This window comes from Brassica napus, chromosome A9 (genome assembly GCF_020379485.1).
Source record: "Brassica napus cultivar Da-Ae chromosome A9, Da-Ae, whole genome shotgun sequence".
NCBI classification, from domain to species: Eukaryota; Viridiplantae; Streptophyta; class Magnoliopsida; order Brassicales; family Brassicaceae; genus Brassica; species Brassica napus.
Genome location: NC_063442.1, coordinates 26721150 through 26728162, shown reverse-complemented (window position 1 = coordinate 26728162; position 7013 = coordinate 26721150). Strand labels below are relative to the sequence as shown.

Genomic DNA, 7013 nt, shown 5'->3' with positions numbered 1-7013 from the left:
TGGGCTCTAAGTCAGCTGTGACCAAACGAGCTTTTTGCGCGCTTTGCTGTCGATCGATGTCAAGTTGTAAACATCAATCGATTATTCCTCTTCAATATCGACCGATGGTCGACCTCGATGGTCATTTCGGGTGCTTACTCCAAATATCTCTAAAATACTCTAAAATCATCATTTTCCTCCAAATCATTCATGATCCTATAAATATTCTAAATAGAATCTATAATATAATAATTAGTAGTTAAAACATTTATGAACCATGGGTAAAAGTGGGTCAAATCCTTGTTTTATCACTAAAAATTTTCTTTGGCTCTTTAGCACCATTATGAGCCTGTGTCAGATGATCAAGACCCATCAATATTAAAAATTTCTTTTTGGTATTTCTGATATTAGTATTGTATGTCTAGCCATTTTGATGTACAAACTGTGACTTATTTTTTGGTCAAGTACAAAGTGTGAGTTTTAAAACATACATATTTAAGCTTGTTTACAAGTAGGATTATTAAGAACTTATTTATCTTCTTTTACCAAACTTAGAAATTGATATTTATCGGAGCTTATTCGATATTTTATTTTCTATGATATCTTCTGGAAATTTTCTTTTTATATTGTGCTTTGTTTCGCATGTATTATGACAAATTTTTTGGCTTGTTATAATTCTTTTATTTTGTGTCATTTCATTTTTTTATGAAATTTAAAATATTTGAAATAATGAAGTATAGTTTATTTGAAAAGGTATATTAGAATAATTTGTTATTTTATTTTAGTTTTTTTTTTAAATTATATTTTTCTTGTTATGGCAACCAATGTTCTAAAACATTGGTATATGCAATGATTAGTCATCCGTTTAAATGGTAAATCAATTATAGGTTACGATTTCTTTTAATTCAATTTATGCAATTTAAATCAGTTTAAATAATTATAAATCGGTTAAAATTGATCTAAATCAATATAAATTTGTCTAAATCTATTAAATCAAGTAATAATATTACTGTATATCCATAATTTTGTTTACATTTTTATTAATATTTAAATTTAAAATTATGAAAATAATTTTATAATTAAATTCACCAAATAATATCTAATCTAACCTATACTAAAAGGATGATATACTCATTAGCTGGGGTGTCCACATCGACAATTAAAATCAACCAATAGGGTTGGTTCTTTCCTCCACGTCGACACTAGCTTGGGCTGATCTTGGGCTATTACGTTTTTTTTAATATTTCGTGTTAACGCATTCAGCCCAACTTCTTTTTTTTCCATTGTCGTTGTCGAATGACGATTGATATTTATGGCTTACTCGGCAAACTCTTGCCCTTCCTCTTCCAAACCAAACAATTGCAGGCTTTAAAACTAATGGTTCTTTGTCTCTTTCCATATTCTTTCGTTTAGTCTGCCCTCCCTCTCCATAATTTTCGTGTTTCCAGTTATCGAACTCCTAAAAACGCGATGACGACGACGACTTACAAGGCCAGATCAATTATCTCGCAAGCGAGGTAGGTATTGTCTGATCTATTCACTTAATTTTCTATTTAATATATATCTCTGTTTGTGGCTGATTCTGTGACTTGATTTATCGTCTACAGTCAGCTTCATCTATCAATCTACTTCGTCAGCGTAGGGGATGATGAAGAAAATTTCTTCTGTAGTGGATTCTTGCTGTGTTTTAAATCTTGAATCTTAGTTTCATGTCTAACCTATGTTGTTTGTCGTTGTAGGAAGAGCATGATTGTTGCAATGCATGTGAAGATGTTTGTAAAGCATATATAAAGACAGTTTGAGGAGTAATGAATCCATATTTCATTGACCAGGTGAATTGCTGATAAAAAGGTTTCATTGTTGTTGTAGTATCACTGATTGCTTCATTTCTTTCTTTTTATATATTACACTTGCCTGTTTGAGGTTTTTTTGCAACGAGTAGAGGATGAAGTAGGTGAAGGGTGTAAAATATATGTGTTCTTGGAGGTGAATAAAGTTGCGTAAAAGTTCCACTGTTGTAGTTAACCCTCTTGAGAGACAGGTAATTACAATTCTGGTATTATCCACTCCCACTCCCGTTTATTTTATCATGCTCTCTAGGGGACTTACATTTTTCAGAGTCCAGTGGAGTGTGAGAAGACTCCCTTGGCGAAGAAGTCGTTAAATATTCCGTTGGTGTTGGCTTATGGACACCATTCTTACAAGGAAGGTCCAGTTCCAAGAAGTTGAACTGGAAAGAGCAACCAGGCAGCTCAAAGAGGCGTTTCCAATCGCTAGCCAACAAACGACAAGATGCGCGGCAGCCCAACGAGTGATCCAATCACTCACCACTCAAGTAATTTCATAGCTAAATAAATAGTAATATGATTTATGCGATTACAAGTTTTTCTTATGTTATAAACATCAACAAAATTATGGAGCTGGAAGACATGGCTGAAAGATTACCATTTGGATCATCTCGAAATATAATGTCTCCTCCGTCTCTTACTATTTTCTTCCTGCCCTGGTCGTGTTGACCCTTTTAATATCTTACACCGACCAAATGTTCAAGCACCCGAGCAAAATTATGCAAATTCCTGATGTTTTCTAATGGGACCATTACACATGTATTTGGAAATGGTAAAGCATCGATTAAAGCACAGAACGACAAGGGATGGTTGAACAGGATGAGCTTGGTTTCTACATCAGTCAAACGTGTCCGTTTCAGGTACAATCATATTTTATTTTCACTACAAAGAACAATTAGTAGTAATTAGCTAATTTATGCTTTATAACAGCCGAAAAAATTTAAGAGCAAAATGGGAGGAACAGGGTGGCCAGACAACATAGGAAGAGTACACGACCAATACAATGTATGAATTGTTGACAAAGCCAATGTGGAAATGCCTCTTTGAAACTCTTTTAACACCAACCACTTCTCTTATTCTTCCACGCAGGGTCAGGTGAGTGCAGAATCTTGGGGTATAAGAAATATATATAGAGAAATTAGATGTTATAAAATATTATACGTGCTTCTTTCATTGCAGTTTGGGGGCTGAGAATGGTGTTTGTTGTGAAAAAAGGTTGTAAATTCTTTGTGATGTTCACACTGTAAATTCTATAAGCCAATTCTTTTTATCTCTGGAAACAATACCAAGTAATGGGTCTTACAATTTCAGGAAGCAAAGAATCTCTTAGATTACCACTAGCTCAGGTTGTGTCCTCGCTCTTATCTTCTCTGAGCTTGAATTCTACAATTTAAAAAAGCCATTGCAAAAGCGATGAAATAAGAATGGTAATGAATGGGCGAGTCTGGTGGAGAGGGCCACTGAGTTGAGCACTCCAACAAATCGGAAAACTTCTCCATTGGTATCTATTTTATTTCATCTCAAGTGTTGCTGTTTTTGTCATCCAGCTTAAGGGAAAAGCAGAGTGAAATGTGGTCATGCTGAACAGATATATAGAGGCAAAGAAGGAAAAGCTAATAGTACCTCTTCTCTAATATGAATTACTTTATGTTGGTATTGTATTTGTATTGAACCTTTGAACAGTTGCCATAACTTGAGTAAATAAAATTTTTTAAAAGAATTTACAGATTAAATACTCAAAATATTTATACATACAAAATATTTATAAAAAAATATGTATATGTGATAAAGGCTACCTGCTCTGCAAATGAATAATTATAAAGTTAAATCATATGTTGTAAAACCAAATATTTAATATACATATTGAATAGTGGGAAAATTTTAAAATTTATTAAATACAAATTTTTGAATTCTCTTAATGAAAATTGAAATATGACTAATACAAACACTTCCAGGATTTACTTGCACTAAATGGGATTAACTTAATTGTTTATAAGAAAATTATCTTAAATACCATACTCTTAGTACCACTATCTATGTTTAACTTAACCATTTTTATCATCACTTTTAAAGAGGTAAAAACACTTATAACTTTAGCGTTAATTAATCTAGACTTAAGTTTTAAAATTGAAAGGTGGGATAGAAGTTTGGAATGTGTAGTTTAAGATTCTAATAAATATATAAATAAATACTTATTTTTTTAAAAAAATTTTTAGAAAAATAGTTTCAAAAAGACTTTTCGAATTTCAAAAAGAAAATTTGAAAAAAAAAAAAAATCCCTAAAAAAAATCAAAAGAATTTTTTTATATAAAAAAAATTCGAATTTGAAAACTTATAATTCAAAAAATATAAAAAGTAAAATTTATTTTATTTTTTATTTATTTATTTAAATAATTATTTATTATATATATAAAACAAGTGTACAAGAGTCTTTTGTTTTTTTAATGAAAAATGTATTTTGAAAAATATCTCTTTAATGAATATCAACATGAATAATAGTATCAACAATGTGGCAAACACGAAGATTTTCCATGTTTATATTTAAAATTAGTCTTCAAGTTAGATGCCACTAGAACTTTATAAATTATGATAAATAAACCGCAATAGTATATTGTGGTTAAAGCTTTATCTCACCAGTCGGAAGTCATTGCATAACGTAAACTCACAAATCTTCTTAAGATACTTGATTAATGAAATTTATACGGACTAATTAAGAATTTTCATATCTACGAAAATCATTCATCAAAAGAAGGAATGTGGAATCATTCTCACCGAACACACATCATTCTCTTTGATGTAGTGAAGAAACATAAGTCGGCCATCTTTACAAGCCTATCCTCCATAAACTGTGTAAGATTAATACATTCATTACTCAACTTTTATACAAGTTATTACATCTAAAAAAGTGATAGTTTGTAGATTGCAAGGATTAGAATATCAGCGGAATGGATTCCTCCCCTCTAACCAACCCATAGAAGTCGCAGGTAAGTGAATAATCTCCTGCATCATTCTCTGCAAAAAGAATAATATATATGATGCGTCCAAATTTATATTCATTTCCTTTGATTGGTTGCCGATTCTTATTGTTTAAGATATTGGAATATACATTCAAGAATATATCATAATTAACTTTGTTAGTGGTCGTTTCGTGCCTACCACTGGCAGCTTCAATAAACAACAATCTACTTTGGCATTGATAAACTACTAAGCAAACATATGTTCGATTTAGACTTCTCCGTCACCAAGTCAACCATAATGAAAGACTATAAACGAATGTGGTTGCTCTGTTTTATATGAATTACATGGGCATAAAGATGTTTAGATAGAAATTATATTATTTCTATTTGACAAAAAATGAATTATCACTTAAAATAAAAAAAGTTAAATTACTAAAACAAACATTTACATATGCGGATAATAACAAAAAAAAATTCAGGTATATATTAATAGTTATAGTATATAATTTACATATAAATATAATATTATATATTACTTGATCGTTTGTTATTAATAGTCTTAAGTAATAAAAATAAGGAATATTAATAATCCGTAATAGTGTTTACCAAAAAAGATATTGTTTTTTTAGATTTTATAAAACAAAAAATTAAAATTAAGTAATAGATTACTAATATAAACATTTTGATATGAGGAGCATATAAAAAATTTGATCAGGTATGAACTAAAAATTATATTACATAGTTTACATATACTTATATAATATAATTGTTTTTATGATTTTATTGTTTAAAGTTTCAAATAAGAAGCTGCGGTGATAATATTTTTTATACGTATTTAAAAACAGCCAATGTAGACAATCACATTAAAGAGTAAAAATAATAATCAGAAGAAAGCAACCGGTTATCACTATTTGCATGTACACTTTATAATTTTCATTTATTCGTTTAGTTTAAGTTTGGTGTTCATTATATTTGAACAAATTAATTTGATTATTTTACTATTCATTTTTTATTGGTATATATGTAGATTTCTTTTTTATTTGTATAACACATAGTTATGTTATTTTATGTATGAATACTTAATAGTTTTATATCGATATTGATAGAAAACTTGAAACTGAAACATATTTTATAACTATGACCAATTTATTAAGGTTAAGACCAATTTATGCTAATTAATTCGTAACTTCTTTACTATTCAACATATATTAATGTTGTAACCTATGGTATAACCTATGGTGTATTAAAAAGCCTTTTAGAATTTGACGCTTATATAAACCCCTATAATCTGATTCCATTATATACCTCCTCTATACATTTAAACAATCCTCCAAAACTCAAACATGAGCCAGATATATTGAGTTATATGCCACAAAACTGAACCATCTATATCATCTTCAAAAAGAATCATTAACATGAAGATAAAAAGGCCATGGACACAACAAACAAAAATTGTGATATTCGTCGCTCTGAAGACAGCGAGCAATGGCCACCTAATCCACAATATGGTTTTTGAAATGGAATACATGCTTGAATACCACGAAATTGATTTTGATTTGGTGATGAAGATTATCGAGCAGAGTTCTGAGTTTGTCGCATGCACTATTCTGAAGCTCGATAATCCCACAGATACAGATCTTAATATAATTGTTAAGATATCTGATCACAACCTAGATGCTTTCCGCATAATTGACCTAGACGTCTATACCATCGAGCTTCGTGCAAACCGAAGAGAACCTATCCCTAGCGAGAAAGATGATTTATGTCCAATTTGCTGTAAAGAGTTTGGCACAGAGGGAGATATCAACTCTTTAAATTGTGAACATTCCTATCATCATCACTGCATCTTGGACTGGGTTAAAAAATCCTTAACATGTCCATATTGTAGGGCAAAACTTGCTTAATGTATATAAGATCCACTTTCTTACATTATTTATGTTGGCTTACGCTACTTTTTTTTTTTACTATTACATGAACTTCATATTTACCGACTTTTCCATCATTTTAAAGAATACAATGCCCTTATTCCAAACCAAAACTGTAAACCACTTTTCCGCGCGTAGCGCGGAGAGAGACTCTAGTATATATAAATGTTAAATATAAAAAATAAGGCCTCGCCTAAGCGGAATAAATTGCTGAATAAATATCCTAATCGATAGTTTTTTACAAAGCAATGATTTACCGTTTAATGATTTATTGAACATTGTTAATAACACTCTTTAATTCTATT

General features: G+C 30.2%; 1 long non-coding RNA gene across 8 annotated transcripts; it reads left to right on the top strand.

Annotated features, from left to right (window-relative positions):
• LOC106349192 lies at positions 1-3546 on the top strand. 8 transcript variants are annotated; one of them, XR_007316029.1, is made up of 8 exons: positions 1-1496; positions 1587-1645; positions 1719-2020; positions 2098-2314; positions 2400-2686; positions 2757-2921; positions 3006-3041; positions 3138-3546. It is a non-coding gene; the product is annotated as an uncharacterized LOC106349192 (long non-coding RNA). The 8 variants fall into 8 exon arrangements; XR_001271084.3 differs by having other exon boundaries at positions 4-1496; positions 1719-1811; positions 1922-2020; positions 2098-2686; XR_001271083.3 differs by having other exon boundaries at positions 4-1496; positions 1719-1811; positions 1903-2020; positions 2098-2686.
• The last annotated feature ends 3467 nt before the right edge of the window (positions 3547-7013 follow it).